At 41.5% G+C, this 22585-nt stretch overlaps 1 protein-coding gene across 1 annotated transcript in view; it reads right to left on the reverse strand.

Moving 5' to 3' along the window:
- Nucleotides 1-22585, reverse strand: part of CNTNAP5 (contactin associated protein family member 5) — a 705383-nt gene that overhangs the window by 217586 nt on the left and 465212 nt on the right. The gene's annotated exons all lie outside the window — the stretch shown is intronic.

Consider the following 22585-nt stretch of genomic DNA (forward strand, 5'->3'; position numbering starts at 1 on the left):
TTACTCCTTATCGTAAGTATTGCTATTTCACATGGCATTTTTCCAGTATCAGCAAGTACTGTTTATACAGTATCAGCAAATACTGAAATAACAGTGTAAACAGTTTGATTTTTTTTTTTTGTCATTTTATATTCTTCCTTCTGCCACATCTTTATGCACAACAGACTCTTGTTTTAAATAGGCTGTTTAGCGAAATGGCACCTCATGAAATGGACAATGGAAAGTTTAGATTAGATTAGATAGATTAGATAGATAAGATTAGATAATTTTATTTATATCCCGCCCTCCCCGCCGGGGCAGGCTCAGGGCGGCTAACAGTAACATTCCATTATACAAAAACAAAGTTACATTCAACATTAAAATTCAATAGGTTTAAAATTAATTAAATTAATAAAAGTGTTAATGCTATTGCTATTTGTTCTTTATTATGATGGCGGTATCATTGGCAATTACTTTCCTCGTCAGCGAAAGCCAGTCGAAAGAGGAAAATCTTGCAGGCCCTGCGGAATTGTTCAAGGTCCCGCAGGGCCCGCATTTCCTCTGGAAGTTGGTTCCATAAGTTCGGGGCTACAGAGGAGAAGGCCCGATTTATCCAAATAGATCCCATGACTTAGTCTCTGCTGTGTATGCAGGTATGTTTGATCTCTCCTTTAAAGTGAGCTCTTTGCCTTACCAACTGTAGAGTGTAGTTGCAGTACTCATATCAGAGAAATCTCATTTAAGTACTCTTACAAAGGGTGGAGGAGGAGACCTTAAGAACTGACTACAAGCCACAAATAAAACACCTCTGCAAGGTACCCAGGAGAGCTACTTGCAGTCATAGTAGACAATAGTGATTTAATATTATACTGGTCTGACTCAGTACAAGACACATCGTGTGACTGTGTTCAAGCAGTACATCCTTTTAAACACACATTCATTTTTCCAAAATATATTTGTTTGCTCTGTTCACATGTCATACCCATTTCACTGCCATGCTACAAATATCTTGGTGCATCAGACATTTAACACAAGGGTATATTGTGTAGACGAATTCAGTTTGATCATGGGAAAGAAGCAAAAAAGAGAGCTACTGTCTCCACAATCCAGTAAATAGAAATATCACATTTCAAGGCGTGAAAGTAAGAGAGCTCATCTGTGGCTTATAGTCAGTTCTTATTTTCTTTATAGCATTCCCCAAATAGATTTTCTTTTTTCCTACCACTAGTATTGGCAAGTGTAGAAAAAAGATTTTCACTGTTTCTCCTCCCAAACTTCTCAAAGACAACTACAAGGTTTTCAATAATGGATAAATACCAGGCCAAGTTGAAATTAAGCATTGATCTTGTCATACCAACTTCTGTTATCGATTTCTTGGCTTAGGGTCTAAGTATAACAAAACTGAAACACCTGTAGAGACACTGCAGTAGAAGCACTCTGGGCACTGTAACTAGGGATGGGCATGAACCTAAAAATTCCAGTTCAGTTCATATCCAAACTCCCAGCTGAACCAAGAATGACCGAAACCGAACTGGTTGGTTTGGATCCCCCTTAAATGTCTGGCAGCCATTTAACTTGTCTGTTTTGGTTCTCACCCCCACACACACTTTGAAGTGTATATGTGTGTGGAGGGGGGGGGGGTGAACTGATGTGTTTAATGGCTCACAGCCATTTAAACCTGACAACTGACAGGCTGACCAACCCTGCTGTCAGGTTAAATGAGTGCCAGCCATTTCAGCAGTCTGTTTCACCTCCCCCTGCTTCCAAGCAGGGAGAAGTGAAACATACTGTGAAATGGCTGGTAGCCATTTAAACCTAACAGATCAACTGTGGACCCGTGCCTCTCAGGTTTAAATGGTCTGAACAGCTGAATTGAGCCAGACAAAAGTCTGGTAAATGTTCAGGGAAAGCACTTTCCTTGAACATTGAGTCAGGAGCTCCAAACTGGGCCAAGTTTGTGCAGAATTTTGGCTCGTGAACCAGTTCATGCCCATCCCTAATTGTAACCAAACAAGACACTGGGGGTAAAACATGGGCCCCTTGGGGCCATGGATGATACATTTTTAAACATTCCCCAATATAGTGTTAGGGTTTAAGAATGCAGTACAAGTCGTGCACTAAAAAAAAAAAAAGGGGGCGTGGCATTGGAGCCTTCTAAGATGGATGCCTAGAGTACTTGCTCTGCTTCCCCCTTTTACCTCAGCTCATCTAACTCACACAAACCAGTATATCACCTCTAATAAACATGAGTAAAACATCAACTGGAAAGTCCACAACAACCCCTGCAAATAATAAGGGGATCAAGGACTTCTTTACAATAAAAACTCCAGCGACAACTCAGAACACGGACCTGAGGAGCGAAGACGAAATGACGGCTGAGGGAACAACTGCTTTCTTGCCCTCCCCCGTTCCTAGCGAGACGACCCTAGAAATGATGTCTAGCAATTTTGAAAAGAAAATAACGGATAACATATCAGCAATAATCAAACCTCTGACAGATCAGTTTGCCTCATTTCAAATCGTGCCCGAAAATGTCAGTAAAGCTGCTGGTAGTGCAAGGGAAATCAGGCTGGCTTTACAGGAAGATGTAAAGACACTGAAGGTTGAAAATATTACTCTTAAAGAGAAAGTACTCTCACTAGAATCCTCTTAGCGCTGTTCCAATTTGAAATTTAGGAGTTTTAAAGAGGACTTAAATAATAATCAAGATCTCCCAAGCTTTATTGCAGAATGGCTAGAGAATGTATTAGATCTGGAAGACGATATCACTCCTTATGTTTCTGCCGCCTACCACCTCGGTTCCCACTCATGAGCAGCAATCAGAGGCCCAAGAGACATATTCCAGATCAGAGGGTCAGACAAAAAATACTTGAGTTAGCAAGGAGTCGGGGTGGCCTTCCTTTCAAAAATGACTCTATTCATGTATACCCAGACTAACCACAGGACGTGTTGAACTGGAGATGCAAGGTGAAACCCATCACAGAAGCCCTACATGCAGCTAAAATTCGCTGTAAATGGCTTCACAACAACAAGATGCAAGTCACCTTTAAGGACAGACTGTACTATGTTGAGAGCTTAGAAGTTGGTTATGCACTACTTAACTTTATTCATGTTCCAGTGCTGATGGATTCCACCAAGCCTTCACACAAATGGAAAATGCCAGCATCACCAATGAAAGATGCCAAACTGAACATTAAATAAATTCATTAATCTAATACTTATGAGTGATACTTTACAATAGACATATGTGTTTCAAATTTCATATAGGCTGGTTTGTGCCTAAAAATACATGCTTTGTTTAAGCTTGGTTGATGTGTTGGGGGGAGGGGGGAGGGAGATCTCTCTTAGCCTTGTTTTCTGTTTACAGTCTTTTAGTATTGGAGAATTCTTCATTAACTGTATCCAGTTTCCCAGGGTGCAGTTAAGTGAGACTGTTAAACTATTTATATACTAGATTAAGCCATTTTACCTGTTTAAGTGTTAAACGGGGGGGAGGAGGAGTGGATATTATAATCAATTGCTAACCGTTATATATTCTGCATTAATTAAGCTCAATTTCATCTTATTCCTAACATAATAGATTCCTGTATCTTCTTATAACTGCTTGTTTAGTGAATCTATTATTATTATTTTTAAATTCATTATTTCTGATCACTAAATCACAATATTACTGATTACTTGTTAAAAAGAGAGGGTTTGGGTGGGAGGTAGGGAAGTTCAATAATTTAGTTTAACTATTGAATATTTATAAATTAAATTATATATCATAATATAAGGAGTTTTAACTATTTTAAAGTGTCAATCAATTTTTTATTCATTGATTAACTGCCTTTTAGCATTCATTATTGGAATTAATTACTCCTATTAATTGTGTGTATTTTAATAAAGCCTAAATTCAACAAATTCATTTATTTATTGACTCCATATTTATTGGTAATATTAAATACATCAGCTTTAGTGACACCGATAGCTTCACCTTCGACTATAATATTATATTACAATTTTCATTATGCAATAACATTTTATTTTTTGTTTACAGATAAAAGTAACACTTCTCTTAAGTTGCTGCTCAACTATCACTGCCATTCTAGTACTAATACAAAGTAACAGCAACTACAAGAAAGGTAAGACCACGACTAGCACAGTGCTTTTCTTATTCATTTTTCCCCTTCTATTATTCTCTTCCTCTCTCTTTATATTCACTTATTTATATAACTTTATTCTGCATCAGTGCACACTCTGCTACAATGCCTCCTATTTTGAAAATGATTTCTCTGAATGTCTGAGGCCTTAACAATGTTGTTAAGAGGAAATGCATCTTATCAAACCTAAAAAAAACTTCAGACATAGCTCTATTACAAGAAACCCACCTATGCTGTCCTGCACAACCAACTCTCAAATCTCTCTGGATCCAACATCAGTATCACACAAATGGAAATTCCAAGTCACGAGGGGTCTCAATATTAATATCTAAAAACATCAGATTCCAACATCATTCATCAAAAATTGACCCCAAAGGCCGTTATATCTTCATTAAAGGCCTACTTGATGAAGAGCTAGTTACAATTGGTTCTATATACTCACCCAATGAAAAGCAACTGTCATTTCTGGAGGAGACACTACACACTTAGAGAAACTTCCAAGAAGGTAAGGTTATTCTAGGAGGCGACCTAAATCACATTTCTAACTCTGAACTTGATTGATCCTACAATCCTTCCAAACCTTCTAGGAAAAAACAGGACCCTACTAGATTGTCCTCAATATTTGAAGACTCATAGAATCATAGAATTGGAAGGGACCTCTAGGTCATCTAGTCCAACCCCGTGCACAATGCAGGAAACTCACAAACACTTCCCCCTAATTTCACAGGATATTCATTGCTGTCAGATGGCTATCTAGCCTCTGTTTAAAAACCTCCAAGGAGAGCCCACCACCTCCTGAGGAAGCCTCTTCCACTGAGGAATCACTCTAACGGTCAGGACGTTCTTCCTAATGTTGAGCCGGAAACACTTTTGGTTTAATTTCAACCCATTGGTTCTGGTCCTACCTTCTGGGGCCACAAAAACAATTCCAACCATCCTCTAGATGACAGCCCTTCAAGTTCCTAAAGATGATCATATCACCTCTCAGCCGACTCCTCTCCAGGCTAAATATCCCCAGCTCCTTCAACATTTCCTCATAGGACTTGGTCTCCAGACCCCTCACCATCTTCGTTGCCCTCCTCTGGACCCATTCCAGCTTGTCTATATCCTTCTTAAAATGTGGCGCTCAAAACTGAACATAATACTCCAGGTGAGGACTCACAACTTATTGATGTCTGGAGAGCTACTCATAGTGAGAAAAGAGATTACCCATATTTTTCTCCAAAACATAACATTCATACAAGAATTGACTTTATTCTTTTATCCAAGTCCATGCTATCTTCGGTGACTTCTGCTGATATTGGCCCTGCTTTGTGGTCTGACCACTCCTGGGTGAGTTGCACTTTAACATCTTCTTCTGACTGTCATGCACAATTTCACTGGACTCTAAATAAATCAATCCTGTACAATGATGATTGTATTACACAAATTGAAACAAACATTAAACAATATTTGGAGACAAATTGTACTGAGGATGTTTCAGCTTCAAATATTTGGGACCCTCTCAAAGCAGTCCTTCGTGGACAAATCATATCTCAGACAACACAACTCAAACATAAAAAAGAAGCCTTTTGCCTAGAGTTGAAGAAGAGAATCTCCGCTCTTGAAAAATGACACAAAGACTCTGGATGCCCGCTCAAGTACAAAGAACTCATTTCTGAAAGGAAGCTCCTAGAAACCATTGAAAGTTCTCATATTAAAAAGATCTCCTTTTTGTCAAACAGAAATATTGGGTAAAGTCTCCAAAAACTTTAAGACTTCTCTCCTGGAAAGTTAATGAAAGCAAATTTTTAAGATATGTGACAACTGCTTGAGACCAAATGGAAACTCTTCATCACAACTCCAAAAAAATCAATGACATTTTTACTCAATACTATCGTAATCTCTATTCCTCTAAAAATCCTTTGACAAATGACATCATTGATTATCTCAACTCACTTCCTGACATCAAGAAAATTGAGGAGCAACATTATGGAACAACCAATTGAACCTCAAGAATGTCAGTAATTGAATCTATCTTAACACAGTTTGACAGCTCTGTTATGACAGCAGGTGTTCTAGCTGGCATGCTAGGTCACAGTGACCTTATCTACAGGCCGGTTTGAGCCAGCTGAAGAAAGGTGGAAAGGACCTGCTGAGTCAGCATGACTGTGGACTGCCAGGATTGGCTGATAGAACTATAAATGGACTGTGCTTGCAATGCACAGGTCTCTCTTCGAGAGTACACTTGCTGGCGGAGCACTTTGGTCCTGTGTTTAATGTATTTGACTGCACTAGTGAGCACGTGTTATAAATATTGTAAATACACTGTTTTAGCACTAGCTGCAGGTGTCTGGCTCACTTCTTTCCTGGGGCTCATTGTTGAGCACATCACACAGCTCTCTCTGCTAACACCCGCACCGTCATTGCTGCTATTAAAAATCTAAAAAACAACAAATCTGCTGGACCAGATGGTTTTCCATCAGAGTTTTATACAAAATTTGCACATCTACTAGCTCCACCACTCACCAAAGCTTGCAACTAAATACTCTTTGATGGCAAACTACCACCGTCCTGGAACTCAGCCTCAATAATTGTTCTACTTAAACAAGGCAAAGACTTAACTAACTCATCCTCCTACAGACCAATCTCCCTTTTAAATCAAGACTACAAGATTTTCACGGCAGTAATTACCAAGAGGCTAATTCTTTTGTAACACAATATATTCATCCCGACCAAGCAGGTTTTATGCCCAGAAGAAACTTAACAGCCAATATACATAAAACCATAAATATTATTTCTAATACTAATCACAAACGTTTGGAGGCACTTCTGCTATCCTTAGATGTAGAGAAGGCCTTTGATTCTCTTGAAACATCATACCTTCTGAAGCTTCTCCATCACATGAATTTTGGTAAGAATTTCTTGAGAATTATCAAAACTATTTATTCCACACCTTCAGCACAAATCCACATAAATGGCCTAACATCAGAAACATTTAAGCTGCATCCGAGAACCAAACAAGGCTGCCCACAATCTCCAGTCCTTTTTGCTCTGGCTTTGGAACTGTTGGCATCGGCAATATGTAATGACTCTGAGATTCATGGAGTAGAACTTGGCTCCCGCACATCCAAAATTAGTTTATTTGCAGACGATGTGCAGTTATATTTAACAAATCCTAAGACATCACTGAAGAATTTGGAAACTCCCTTTCTTTTTTTAAAACCAATAAAACTTCTTGAAAACTAAACTGAAAAACTGTGGTGAAGTCGGTGATTTTGCCCTCTGCTGGTGGAAGTGTCCTCATATTACTTCATTCTGGCATGAGATTTTACAACAAATCAAAATTATAACCGGATATGAAATTCCATTACTTCCTCAACTTATTTTCCTGGACATCTGGCAAGATCCAACAGTACTTCAAGTTAGGCGGGCACTGATAACTAACATGCTGATAGCAGCAAAAACCCTAATTGCTTCAAAATGGAAATCACCTCAAGTTCCATCAATCTTCAGCTGGTTATCCAAGGTTTGGGACATTCTCATACTAGAATAAATACAGATCATATCCAGCATTCAAACTCAGACAATGATAACTCAAAATTCACAGAGAAATGGTTTCCTTTTATTGAGTTACAGCAAATAACATTCAACCACACAAACCAGACTATCTTGATCTTCTCTACTTATAAGTTTTTAATATTTCTCCTTCATTTGTGTTTTTTGTTTCTTTTCTATTTACTAACACTTTTTTTATTTCTCTCTTTTTCTACCTTCCTTTTCTTTTACTGTGTAGTCGTGGATTGCACCTAATTATAATGACCAGATAGTAAATTTTGAAATAACCTGTAATAGTTTGCATAGAGAATATTTATGCAGTTAAGAATTCATAGCAATGCATAATTAATAGTTTAATGATAATATGGGTTCAATTAGATTAACTGTGTTTTGATACAGGAATTATTGTCATAATCTTAATTTTGTTTTCATCTTGACCTCTCTCCTTGGATAGAAAATAGTCTACATATCTAGATACATCTTTATAACTTAAAATCTTTACTCAATATTTTATTGTATGCATGTAAGTATTTATGCTTCTTTACAACCGGATCCCATAAGTTTAATTAATTGTATATGAATATGAATATTGATATTAATTTGTATATTTTTAAATAAATCAATTAAAAATATAAAGAGAGAAAAAAAAGAAAAAAACTATCAACAGCATATTTGATGCTATTAAATCAGAGGACATAACCTATATAAAGTTCACCTAAGGGTCAATTCAACACGAAGCCAGCCGATCTTGACAGATCTCAGAAGCTAAGCACAGACCACCATAGAATACCAGCATTGCTACACAGGCAATGGCAAACTACCTCTCAATGTCTCTCAATGCCTTGACAATCCTAGGGGGGTCACCATAAGTCAGCTGAGGACAGTAGGGTAGCTAATGTCACCCCCATCTTTAAAAAGGGTTCCAGAGGAGATCTGGGAAATTACAGGCCAGTCAGTCTGACATCAATACCAGGTAAATTAGTGGAAACCATTATTAAAGAGAGAATTTGTGGGCACATTGATGGACAAAAACTATTGAAGAAGACTCAGCATGGGTTCTGTAAGGGAAGATCTTGTCTCACTAACCTGTTAGTGTTCTTTGAGGAGGTGAACAAACGTGGACAAAGGCGGAACCAATAGATGTTGTTTACCTTGACTTCCAGAAAGCTTTTGATAAAGTTCCTCATCAAAGGCTCCTAAGTAAACTCAATAATCATGGGGTAAAAGGACAAGTCCTCTCATGAATAAAAAAAATCAATAGGAAATTAATTAATAGGAAACTAATTAATAGGAAATGGAGAGTGAGTATAAATGGGCAATTTTTGCAGAGGGGGGTCATAAGCAGTGGGGTACCACAGGGCTCAGTACCTGGTCTGATGCTTTTTAACTTGTTTATTAATGATTTGGAGTTGGGAGTAAGCAGTGAAGTGGCTAAGTTTGCAGATGACACTAAATTGTTCAGGGTGGTGAGAACCAGGGAGGATTGTGAGGCACTTCAAAGGGATCTGTCAATGGGTGAGTGGGCATTAATGTGGCAAATGAGGTTCAATGTGGTCAAGTGCAAAGTAATGCACATTGGAGCCAAAAATCCTAACTACAAATACAAGTTAATAGGGTGTGAACTGGCAGAGAGTCGTAATTCATAACTCACTGAAAATGTAGAGACAGTGTGTGACTGCCATAAAAAAGGCCAATGCCATGCTGGAGATTATTAGGAAGGGAATTGAAAATAAATCAGCTGGTAACATAATGCCCCCATATAAATTGATGGTTCTGCCTCATTTGGAATACTGTGTACAATTCTGGTTACCACACTTCAAAAAAGATATTATAGCACTGGAAAAAGTGCAGAAAAGGCAACTAGAGTGATTAAAGGTTTGGAACACTTTCCTTATGAAGAAAGGTTAAAGTGCTTGAGGCTCTTTAACTTGGATATATGATGACTGAGGGATGACATGGTAGAGGTTTACAAGATTATGCCTAGGATAGAGAAGGCAGAGAAAGAAGTACTTTTCTCCCTTTCTCACAATGCAGGAACTCATGGACACTCAATGAAATTGCTGAGCAGTTGGGTTAGAATGGATAAAAAGAAGTATTTCTTCACCCAAAGTGTGATTAGCACATGGAATGCGCTGCCAAAAGAGGTGGTGGCAGATACAAGCATAGACAGCTTCAAGAGGGGATTGGATAAACATATGGAACAGAAGTCCATCAGAGGCTATTAGCCACAAGGTACAGATTGAACTCTCTGTCTAGGGCAAGTGATGCCCTGTTTCTTGGTTCTTGGGGGGGAGGGGGGTAACAGTGGGAGGGCTTCTAGAGTCTTGGCCCCACTGGTGGACCTCTTGAAGGACCTGTTTTTTTGGCCACTGTGTGACAGAGTGTTCGACTGGATGAGCCATTGGCCTGATACAACATGGTTTCTCTTACATTCTTAAGTTCTCCTAGCTGCAACTTGACAGCAAAAATAAACAAACAAATAATCATGCAATTGTTAGGAGAAATATGTTTGCCAGGGTGATACATGTAGACAATCATAAGTGTTTACTGAATTTCAAAGAAATGCTAAGTTTTTCAGGGACACGTATGGTTTTAACCACAAACACAGTATCTTCACAGAGGGATCCCAACAGAGACTTTTCTCCCCTTTTTTGTGGAACAATGTGGTGGTGGCAGATACAAGCACAGACAGCTTCAAGAGGGGATTGGATAAACATATGGAACAGAAGTCCATCTGCTACCAGAATTCTAACTTCCACATTTTAATCACTACTCTCCATCTCCATATTCTTGATCAAGCAATGCAAGCCCGGAGTTCACATTCCTTGACTGAACATAGAGGGGAGGGCTTGGCAGAAACCTGGGATGCCCTTTCATAAAGGTCTGGCACAGGTCCTACGCATTCACCTACATATATGCTCCATAGGAGAGGGCAGGGGAAATTGTTATACCCATCTGAGGGTATTGGGCCTTATAGGAACTGGACTAGGTCCGGCCCCTACCCAGCCGAGCCTGCTTGCAGGAGCATAGGCTGGGGGCCGTCTTTGCCCCTCCCGGAAGGAGGGAGGAGCAGCATCACCCGACATACGGGTGTTTGCTGGGGCGGGGAGTTTGTTTTGGCTCTCTGCCCACCCACCCTCCCTTTTGGCAGTACAGGCTTTGCCGGTCGCCTTATTTGGGGCCAGGTAGGAATTTTTTCGCTTCCACACAATTGGCTTATGTGGGGGTGTTTTTCGCCTACCTTGTACTGCCTTGTAGGTTAGGAATTGTTAGCGGTATTTGTCTCGGTCACAGGCTAGAGGAGGTTGGCCACAGGGTTTTCCAGGGGAGCACCTATGGCCTAGCACCGTGGGTGCGGTGGTCTGTATGAACCGTAGATGGGCTACACGGCTCAGTGCGGGGATTGCAGATCACAGGGAGCCTCACCTGGGCGGATCTTTCCACGGGGATTGATGCCGGCCCAGATGGTGGTGGCTCGAGGCCTGGCCGCTCAGCTACAACCCAAATATGGCGGGCTTGTGCTGGGGGCAGGGTGGCTCGCCCTTTGGACAAGGCGGGGTCCGGGGTTGACCCCAGGGCTTGTCTGGCTTAGGTTTTCACCCCCCCTGCCAGTTACAGTTATTTAATGTTTTAATAAAGCTGCCCGGTTTTAAACCCAACACTTGTGTCTGCTTCTTTATTCCGACTGGGGGGGCAAAGCCTCAATCATTTTACACAGACCGTATTTTTTTCCAACTGACATTGCTGAATTTACATTTAAATATATGCCTGAGTCAAATCAATTTAAGTGATTCTTCACATGTCTTAGCCCCCCCCCCCACCTTCTCTCTCTCTCTCTCTTTTTTTTTTTGGTCACATTTAAATTCTAAAGTGAAGAATTATAGTGAGACAAGGAAAAGTGTGTGTGTGTGGAGGGGTGCTCATTGCTTCATTGCTCTCAATAAGCATTTTCCCATTTGCGCATAAAAAAGAATAACCCTGTCTGTCATTTTGAAGAATAGATACAGAAGGACCTTGAAGCTACATAGGCATATCAGGTTATCGCATTGATATTGCAAAGATTAAACCTTTGTGCTAACAGACACATCGTTTTAAATATTTGCTACATCGTTTAAAAAAAAACATTCTTAATAATTAACTGGTGCATGTTTAATTCATGTACAGTGGTTGCCCAATTAACTCAAACTGTAAATTTAATTTGCAGCATAAGATGAAGGAAATACTGTCATGGTTGGCTTTTCAGGCTGCCCTTGCTATCTGAGAATCTCAGAACAGGGACATTGTGTTTTCAAGTCTAATCAGTCATAGCTATACAGGGCTGACATCCACCAGGCCCAGCCATTGATGCTACTTTTTTCTTCCTCCTCAAGAACTCAAAATAATAGTACCTCTCTTCTTCTTGATCCCTGCAAGAACTCTCATTATGATTGCTTCTAAATTCACTAGGATTGTTCGTTCTTGAGAGACCAAAGAAATAGTGGTACCTGGTTGAGACAAATTTCAGGGGAGGATGTATTAGACCAGAAACTGTCTGGCTAAGGGTCGAGTTCATCTGGAAAATGTCAGAGACCATCCTTATCGATAGTAATGATACTACCGAGAATCTAAAGAGTACAAATGCATTTTTTTTTTCTGTGTTCAAGCCTTTGCTGGCCAGCAATCTACCTGTTGTATATGTGCTTAGAATTGTATCTATAAGCTGGAATTCTTGCCTGACTCACTGGGGCCTGAAGGACAGAGCTTGGGGGACTCGGGAACAATTGGCAGCAGGATCCAAATCCTGCTGCCCTGCTCCAATCAAGAGCCCCCGACTGGTTTGAATGGTCATCACAGGCAGCGCGGGAACTTTGGGTGTGTATAAATAGAGGGCCCTGCGGCCCTAGTAGTTAGTTTTTGTAGGCAGAGCTATACCATGCTGTATTCAATAAAGGAACTATGTTCACTACCACCTCGCCTCATTGCTATATAGAACCCACTATATTATAGTGGCGATGAAGGTGGGATCCTGGTAAGCGAGGCCAGCAGCTATGGGTGGCTCCGCACCACACACGCACCACCAGTGCTGACAATGGCCGCTATGCCAGGAACGATTCCCAAGTTTGATGTGACCAGCCCAGAGCGATGGGAGACCTGGTTGGATCGACTGGAGAACTTCATCTACTACCATGGAGTTGTGGGGGATAAAAAGAGTTCACTATTCCTCAGCTCGTGCAGGATGAACACCCAGGAGCTAGCCCAAGAGCTAATGGCGCCTACCCTCCTCAAGGACGCCTCCTACACAGACATCACCGCCGCCCTGACCACCCATTTCGCACCACAGTCATCCGTCCTGACCCATCGCTTTGACTTTTCCGAGTGCAGGCAGCAGCCCAACGAGTCTGCTGTCGACTACATTGCGGCCCTCCGCCGGCTGTCACTCCACTGCGAGATGGGTCAACTCTCCAGGGTCTGCCACTCGAAAATGACACCAACTCGAGAGACCGACCCCCCCCCCCCGTCAGAAGGGGGGGAATGGCTGCTGCCATGAGGTCGCCGTACTAGAGAATATCAACGCCATCACCTCGTCGGTTGGACAGGTATGCGACATTCCCATGCCGTCCCCTGATAAACTCAAAATGACAGTGTTTATTGAGGGTGCCCCAAGGGGGACCTAAGCTATACCTGCACCCCGTGCTCGTAAAAGACTTCCAGAAAAGGGTGATTGGCATCAAAGAGGCCGGGGTAGTCAAGGTGCAATATGGGACATTTTTGAGAGACCTTCCCTTGCTGGTGGCAGAAGGGGACCTGAGTAGCCTGTTGGGTCGGACTTGGTTTGCACCCTTGGGGATCCAAGTAGAGGGAATCCATCGTGCCCCCGCCAGTGTGGATTTCCAGGACATCTGTGGGGAGTTCCCGGCAGTTTTCGATGGGACACTAGGAACCTACATGGGTTCCCCCGTGTCGTTACAAATAAACCCCAACGTGCCACCCATACGGCTAAAGGCCCGGTGGGTACCCTTTGCCTTGAAACCCAAGACAAAGGAGGAGCTAGACCGCCTAGTGGCACAAGGGGTCCTGGAACCAGTCGCCAACGCATGATATGAAACCCCAATCATCACCCCAGTCAAGCCAAACAGGAGCGTCCGCATCTGTGCAGATTACAAATGCACGATCAATAAAGCGCTGCAGCACCATGCCTACTCAGTCCAGGTGGCCAGCCATGTGTTAGCATTCATAGCAGGGCCCAAAATTTTTGGGAAGCTGGATCTAGTCCAAGCGTACTAGCAATTGCCGGTGGACACCGCCACGGCCGAGGCCCAAACCATAGTCACACATCGGGGCAGTTTCCGGGTAAAGCACCTCCACTTCGGGGTTAGCGTGGCCCCGGGGATTTTTTCAGAGCTTAATGGACTCACATCAACCATCACCAGTGGTCTGACCTAGCCTCAACATCAACCATCACCAGTGGTCTGACCTAGCCTCAGATCGCAAAGCATGGAGGCACACCATCCACCAGGCTGTCTCTTCCTTTGAGAACACACGCATAGCTGGTCTTGAGGACAAAAGGAGATTGAGGAAGAATCGCACTGCTACAGGACCAACCCTAAATCAGACTTTTCCCTGCAGCCGCTGTGGCCGGACCTGCCTGTCCCACATTGGTCTTGTCAGCCACCAGCGAGCCTGCAGCAAACGTGGACTATTGCACCCTTCTTAAATCTTCGTTCGCGAAGCCAAGCCGAGAGAGAGAATGGACTCTCTCTTAAAAGGGATTCCTGGGGTACAGTCATTCTTTGATGATGTGCTCATCGCCGCAGCAACCGAAGAGGAATTCATCAGCCACCTCCACACCATACTACAGTGTTTCAACAAGGTGGGGCTCAACGTAAAGAGGCAAAAATGTATGTTGGGGTCCCTACAATAGACTTTTTGGGATACACGGTGGATGCAAATGGGATCCACCCATCCAAGGACAAAATCATAGCCATTTTTAATGCACCAGCCTCCACTAACAAAGCCGAATTGCAATCATTCCTCGGCGTCCTCAACTTTTACCACGCCTTCCTCCCCCACAAGGTAGCGGTAGTGGAACCCTTACATAGGCTCTCAGACAAAAGAGCTTCATGGGTTTGGGGCTGCCGGCAAGTCACCGCCTTCCAGGCCATTAAAGACCTCCTGACATCCAACAACTTGCTGACATACTTCGATGAGAGGATGCCCGTTGTTTTGGCCTGCAACGCCTCCCCCTATGGGGTGGGTGCCATCCTGGCCGATGTGTTGCCAGACGGTAGGGGGGTTCCAGTGGCCTATTACTCCAGAACATTGCAGAAACCGGAGCGCAACTACGCGCAAATAGACAAGGAGGGCCTGGCAATCATGGCAGGAGTAAAACAATTCCATGATTACTTATACGGTCAGCTCTTCACCATCCATATGGACCACAAGCCCTTACTCGGCCTCTTCAGCCCTGACCGACAAACGCCCCAGATGTTGTCATCCAGGGTACTACGGTGGTCCATTTTCTTGGCGGGGTACCAGTATGATCTGCAGTACAGGCCGGGGAAAGCCATGGGACACGCGGACACCCTCAGCCACCTGCTGCTGCCATTGGAAGATCCGGATCCAGACCCAGCACACCAAATCCTGATTCTAGTGTCCCTCCCGGACCACCCAGTGCACGCGAAAGACATTGCATGCTGCTCGGCCAAGGACAAAATACTCTCCCGTGTTCTGAACTGGGTATGGAGGGGATCACCCACGGGATGAGCTCTGTCCATAAGGGGTGTTTGCTATGGGGGAACAGGGTGGTGGTGCCCCCAGTTCTGAGACACCAAGTCCTCACAGCGCTGCACGAAACACATGAAGGCACTCAACCATAGTTATGTATGGTGGCCGGGGATGGACAATGCGGTGGAGTTTTGGGTTGCTCGATGCCAGCCCTGCCAGGAGACTGGGCCAGCACCTCCCCAGGCTCCAGTGCAGCACTGGGAATCCACACGAAACCCCTGTTTGCTCTCTTCTTATTCCTTCAGTTTTAATGTCATTTTCCACCAAGCTCTTTATTTGTTGCATTTGGAACCAATCATATTTATTATTCAACTCTTCAGCAGTTTTCAATTCTATTTTGCCACTTTTTATTTTTAATAGTTGATTATATGACAACCACTTTTCTTCACCCGTCTCAGCTGTTATTTTTATTACTTCTGCTGGCACTATCCATAGCGGTTTTCTCTCATCCCCATACTTCTTATATTTCATCCAAGTATTTAGCAAATTATTTCTTATATAATGGTGAGAGAAAAAAACATCCATCTTTTTTCCCCCATAATACATATAAGCGTGCCAACCAAATTTATTTCCATGACCTTCTAACACTAAAAGTTTTTTGTTTAACAGTGTCACCCATTCTTTTATCCATACTAAGCAAACTGCTTCATGATATAATTTTAAGTCTGGTAATTGAAATCCGCCTCTCTCTTTTGCATCTGTTAAAATTTTCATTTTAATTCTTGGTTTCTTCCCCGCCCACACAAACTCTGAAATTTTCCTTTGCCATTTATTAAATTGTTTACTGTCTTTCACAATCAGAATAGTTTGAAACAAATACATCATTCTTGGTAGAATATTCATTTTAATTGTGGCTATTCTACCCAACAGTGACAAATTAAGTTTATTCCACTTTAACATATCTTCATCCATTTTATGCCATAGCTTCTCATAATTATTTTTGAACAAATCAATATTCTTCATTGTTATCTCCACACCCAAATATTTTACCTTGGAGGTAACTTTACAGCCCGTTAGTCTTTGCAATTCTTGTTGCTTATTCATTTGCATATTTTTACATAGAAGTTTTGATTTCTCTTTATTAATACTAAGTCCCGCCAACTCCCCATATTCTTGTATTTTGGGTAACAACAAAGGTGTGACTTGTATGGGGTTTTCATTTATAAACATTATATCATCTGCAAATGCTCTGTATTTGTAAGTAAGTTCTTTTACTTTTAATCCTTCTATTTCTTTATCTTCTTGAATTTGCATCAGTAATATTTCAAGAGTCATTATAAACAACAGTGGGGAAAGTGGACAACCTTATCTTGTACCTTTAGTAATTATCATGTCTTCTGTAAGATCAGCATTTATACATAGCCTTGCACATTGTTCAGTATATATTGCTTTTATCATTCTTATAAAGTTTTCTCCCAGCTCCATTTTCTCCATTACTGCAAACATAAAACCCCAATTTAAATTGATAAATACTTTCTCTGCATCCACAAAGAATAATGCTACTTCCTTTTCTGGAAGTCTTTCATAATATTCTACAATATTTACAACAGTTCTGATATTGTCTCTTATTTGCCTTTTAGGAAGAAACCCCACTTGATCTTCATTTATAAAATTTATCAAATATTGTTTAAACCGTTCTGCCAAGATTCTTGTATATATTTTATAGTCATTATTTAATAATGAAATTGGTTTATAATTTTTTACATTTGTAACATCTCTATCTTGCTTTGGAATCAACGAAATAACAACTTCCTTCCACGTATTTGGTATTTTCCCTTTTGTTCTTATCATATTCATCAGTTTCTGAAGTTTCGGGATTAACTCCTCTTTGAGGCTTTTAAAAAAAAAATTAGCTGTATATCCATCTGGCCCAGGTGCTTTCCCATTTTCTATTGCATTAATTGCTACTTCAATTTCTATTTTTTCAATTGGATCATTCAAAACTTTTTGCATATTTTCTGCTAAGGGTGCTATTTTTATCTTTTGTAAATACTCATCCATCTTTTCTTTCCTTATTTTAACACCTTTAAATAACTTGGCATAATACTTAAAGAATTCTCTTTTTATTCCTTCTTGATCTACCACCTCTCTTTCATCCACCACAATTTTATTAATAATTTTACTTTCTCTCTTTTTCTTCAGTTGCCAGGCCAAATATTTTCCGGGTTTGTTTGCTCCCTTGAAAGATTTCTACTGCAATCTTTTCAGATTCCATTCCAGTTCTTTATTTAACAAATGTCTCATTTGTGTTTGTAATATTGTAATCTCCCTTATAATTTTCTTTTTCCCTGGCCTTTTTCTCAGTTCCCCTTCTTTTTTCTTTATTTCATTTTGAATGTCCAACATCTGTTTTTCTTTTGCCCTCTTATCTTTGTTATTCAATATAATCAATATTCCTCTCATTACTGCTTTATAAACATCCCAGACCATCTGAAATTCTATATCCTCTTTATCGTTTATTTAGAAGAAAGCTTTAGTTTTATTTTCTAGAGATGTCACTATTTCTTTATTCTGTAGTAAATCTTCATTCAATCTCCATCTTCTCAACTTCTTAGACAATTTTGTAATCCACATTATTGGGTTATGGTCAGCCCCAATTTTCGGTAAAATCTCTATTTTCTTTGTTATAAGGCCTAAGTCTTTAGTGCCCCACAACATGTCAATTCTGGAAAAAGTTTTATGTCTTGCTGAAAAAAAGGTATAGTCCCACACTTCAGGATTAAATTTCCTCCATATATCCTCCAAATTTTCTTGTTTGACCAATTAAAAAAAAGACTTTGTCAATTTTCCTTCCTTATTATTTTTTTTACCCCCAGACCTATCCAGTGTGTTCTTAATTGTTCCATTAAAGTCATCCATTATCAAAACTTGGTCATAAGTCAGTTCATCAAATTGTTGTATAATGTCTTTTAAAAAAGCATCCTTTGCACCATTTGGTGCATACAATCCCATTAACAACGTTGGTTTTTTTTGCATTTAATATTATTTCTACCGCGACAAATCTTCCATCTTTATCTTTAAACACTAATTTTGGCTCCAATTTTTGTTTAATATAGAAAATCACTCCCCTTTTCTTCTGTTCAGCCAATGAATAAAATTCTAGTCCCAGTTGTTTATTCCATAAAAATTTGTAATCCTTTTGTTTGCTATGCACTTCTTGTAAACAAACTATATTACAATTTTGCTTTTTAATCCAATGAAATGTTGCCTTACTTTTTTGTGGTGAATTTAGTCCATTTACATTCCAAGATAATAATTTGTAATCCATCATGGTGCAAATTCTTTATGTTCTTCATAAAACCTACGCAGTTCCTGTGTGCTTGTAATTGTAATCCTTTTTTCCTTGCAGCTCAAAGCTCAGACCTTCAGGTATTATCCATCTATACCTCATTTCATTGTCACGTACTTTTTCTGTCAATTTTTTGTATGCTTTTCTGTCATTTATCACTTGACTTGGCAATTCTTTCATGATTCTTACTCTGCTGCCTCCCACTATCAATGTCTTTTCAAAATTTTTATTCAAGATTTTTCCCACCATTTCTTTTGTCATATATCTTATAACCACATCTCTTGGTAGATTATTTTTCTTGGCATATAGTGAGTTCACTCTATACATATAGTCATACATACTTCTAGTTCCTTCAGGATCTTCCTCCAAAAATTCTGCAATTATTCTTATCATATGTCCTTTCAAATCAGTTTCTTCATCCTCAGGTACTCCTCTCAGACGTATCTGGGTTTCCAGCAATTTGCAGTCATGAATTGCCACTTTTTCTTGCATTTTTAGCAAGGTGGAATCACGTACTTTCACTCTCTCTTCCACCTCTTGCACTTTCTTTATTGTTACCAGTCTCATTTCTGAGATCTTCTATATCTTTCCTTAGCTCTTCAATGTCTTTTCTAATTTCTTTTTTAGAAGCAGTTATCATGTCTCTCACCCCTTTCATCATCCTGACTTCCATTGCTTCTAATTGCTCTTGCATTTTCTCCATTGTGGCAGTCCTTGCACAGGTTAACATGCTCTGACATTTAAAAAAACACCGAAAATTTTGACCTCTCCAAATTAAACTTAAACGATCAGGTTTGATAGAGTAAGGCTTGCCCTTTTCAATAAGCCTAATTTTGCTGTCCTCAGAGCCTCCTGGGCTCAGATATTCATTTTTGAAGTTTTTATTTCTTCCAAAATGGCGGTCTCGACTTTCTGCTTCCCTTTAAAAAAAAATTCCTTCAAAAGGCTTTTAAAATAATTATCAGTGATAATGTTCAATGGTATTTACCTTATAATTGTCACCACTGTCAGCTTCACCAATTTTTAATGTCCCGAATACTTTAAAAACTTTGTTTAAATTTTGACCTCCTAGCAATGGCTGCCAATGTTTTTCTATGATATTATAGTCCTAGAATAGGCTAGCTGCGTCAATGATTTCCCTTTTCCATGGGACAAACATTTTTCTTAATTATGGACTCATACTCGAAATGACTGGAGGTGCTCCCAGTGACATCCACCTCCTCCCAGGCCGCCATCAGCAGTCTCTGCCAGGTGTGTGCCACACACGGCCTCCTGGACATGCTGGTCTCAGATAATGGGACGACCTTCACGTTGGGAGAATTCCAGGACTTCTGTGCCCACAACCTCATTAGGCACATCAAGTCAGCCCCATTCCACCCGGCCACCAACAGCCAGGCTGAAAGGATGGTGTGGACAACTAAAGAATCATTCCGCCACATCATCCAGGGGGACTGGGAGGGCCACCTTGCAGAATTCTTACTATCACAGCACAGGATTCCCTCCTCAGCCACGGGCTGCAGTCCTGCCGAACTCTTAGCCACCCTAGTAGACTGTTTGCACCCAGAGACCTTGACTTGCAGGAGGTCCCATAGTCGATACGGGCACCTTGGGGGCTAGATACAGGGGACCGGGTTATGGCTAAGAACTTTGGGGGTGGGCACACTTGGATTCCAGCAAGGGTTGCCAGGGTGCTGGGGTCTGTAATGTACGAGGTTACAACAGGGGGGGGGGGGCTTCACTATAAGAAGGCACATCGGCCAGCTGAGGTCCCACAAGAGGCCCAGGGTAGAAGTCAAGGATTACAGTCCCAGCAACCAGACCGCCACCTCCACTTCTTCCCTGACCGATGCAGCGGAAGCAGGGGCCTCGAGCCCCGCCCTTCAGGTGGAGCTGGCGGTCACAGAGGCCCGGGAACCACCGACTGAGAATGATACAGCAGCAGACTCTCTACTCACCACCGCTGATACTGCATCTGTTCCCCCACCCCCTCTGGGGTCCACCAGAGAGCATCGCAAGCCAGCCTACCTCAAGGACTACGTCAGCTAGGCTTGCGAACTATGGGGGGGAGGGATGTTGTATATGTGCTTAGAATTGTATCTATAAGCTGGAGTTCTTGCCTGGCTCACTGGGGCCTGAAGGACAGAGCTTGGGGAACTCGGGAACAATAGGCAGCAGGATCCAAATCCTGCTGCCCTGCTCCAATCAAGAGCCCCCGACTGGTTTGAATGGTCCAGTCGCAGGCAGCACGGGAACTTTGGGTGTGTATAAATAGATGGCCCTGCGGCCCTAGCAGTTAGTCTTTGTAGGCAGCGCTATACCATGCTGTATTCAATAAAGGTGCTATGTTCACTATCACCTTGCCTCATTGCTATGTAGAACCCACTATATTATACTACCCAAGCTACACTGTAGCAATGTATTTCCAATGCAGTGTGCATTCCCTCAGTAGTAAAGATGGGGTTCTATTCTTAATCCATTTTAGATATCTGAACATTGTCACCTTAAGTTCTTTTATATTTTATTTTTACATTGAAGTTCCTTCCTGCTCTCCTAATATCTTTCTGCTGATAAATCTGTATCACACACAGACAGAGAGAGTGCGAGAGAGAGAGCGTGCACCACTTTACCTTTTTTTTTTGTTTTCTGTTTACTTGTTTGGTTAGGTCAATTTGCTAGGCTGCCTTTCCCTGCAAGAAAGACTCAGGGTGGCTAACATCAGAGGAAAATAGAATAGGTAATAAAATTACAACATTAAAATGCTTAAAACTTCAGTCATAAAACAATACACTATCCAAGATGATGGGAAGAATTTCCGTTCCCATTGACCCCCCTGGGTGGAGTGGATGCAGTGGGGTAAGAGGGGTGGTGGTGGGGTATGAGAGGGTCAGACCATTGATGTCCTTCATCAAATGCCTGGCAGAACATCTCTGCATTGCAAGCCCTATGGGAAGGTTGTAAACAACTTAGGGCATGGATGTTCTCAAAAAAGCCCTGCTCCTATGAGACCAAGTCCTATGAAGAAAGGAGCTGGGCATGATTAGCTTGGAGAGATGGCAGCTGAGAGGTGATATGATCACCATCTTCAAGTACTTGAAGGGCTGTCATCTAGAGGATGGTGTGGAATTGTTTTCTGTGGCCCCAGCAGGTAGGACCAGAACCAATGGGTTGAAATTAAATCAAAAGAGTTTCCAGCTCAACATTAGGAAGAACTTCCTGACCATTAGAGCAGTTCCTCAGTGAAACAGGCTTCCTTGGTGGTGGGCTCTCCTTCCTTGGAGGATTTTAAACAGAGGCTAGATGGCCATCTGACAGCAATGAAAACCTTGTGAATTTAGGGAGAGGTATTTATGAGTTTCCTGCACTGTGCAGGGGGTTGAACTAGATGACCCTGGAGGTCCTTTCCAACTCTATAATTCCTAGTCAAGGACATCCAGATCTCTTGTGGGCCAGGGACTGCCAGAAGGTTCTTATTTTTGGAGTGTAACACTCTTCCTGGGCATACAGAGAGAGGTGGTCCTGAAGCTATTTGGGTCCATGACTGCTGCTGGCCTTAAAAGTTAAAACAAAAACCTTGAATTGGATCTGGTGCTCCACTGGAAGCCAGTGCAGCTTGCGCAGCACACATTGAATGTGGTGAAGCCCAAGGGGTTGCCAAAAGGACCCGCACGGCTGCATTCTGGATCAGCTGCAGCTTCCAGGTCAAAGGCAAGTGTAAGCCTGCATAGAGTGATTTTTTTAACAAAAAGCCCACCAGGAACTCATTTGTATATTAGGCCACACACCCCTGATGCCAAGCCAGCAGGAACAGCGTTCCTGTGCATTTTGGCTCCAAAAAAGCCCTGCAAAAATGATATAGCATTTCTTAAGACTAAAA

The sequence above is a fragment of the Heteronotia binoei genome, chromosome 21 (genome assembly GCF_032191835.1).
Source record: "Heteronotia binoei isolate CCM8104 ecotype False Entrance Well chromosome 21, APGP_CSIRO_Hbin_v1, whole genome shotgun sequence".
Lineage (NCBI taxonomy): Eukaryota > Metazoa > Chordata > Lepidosauria > Squamata > Gekkonidae > Heteronotia > Heteronotia binoei.